Genomic DNA, 237 nt, shown 5'->3' on the forward strand with positions numbered 1-237 from the left:
TAGTTGCTTGTACCTGACCATTTTAAGAGGGATGTTTTGTTAAGCGACCTAATAATGATCTTTGAATCATTCAGGCATAACACAGTACCTACGTCATATATAATAGAGTTTTCAGTGGGAGAAACGTTTCGTCACTCATCCAAGTGACTTCTTCAGTCTCAGCTGACTGCAGGTTTCTCCAATCTTATAAACAGTATATTTGCATAATGACTGAAACTAGCCCACTGAAGGAACAAT

Source organism: Pundamilia nyererei, unplaced genomic scaffold, assembly GCF_000239375.1.
Source record: "Pundamilia nyererei isolate P.nyererei 1_Seehausen unplaced genomic scaffold, PunNye1.0 scaffold00020, whole genome shotgun sequence".
In the NCBI taxonomy this organism is placed as follows: domain Eukaryota; kingdom Metazoa; phylum Chordata; class Actinopteri; order Cichliformes; family Cichlidae; genus Pundamilia; species Pundamilia nyererei.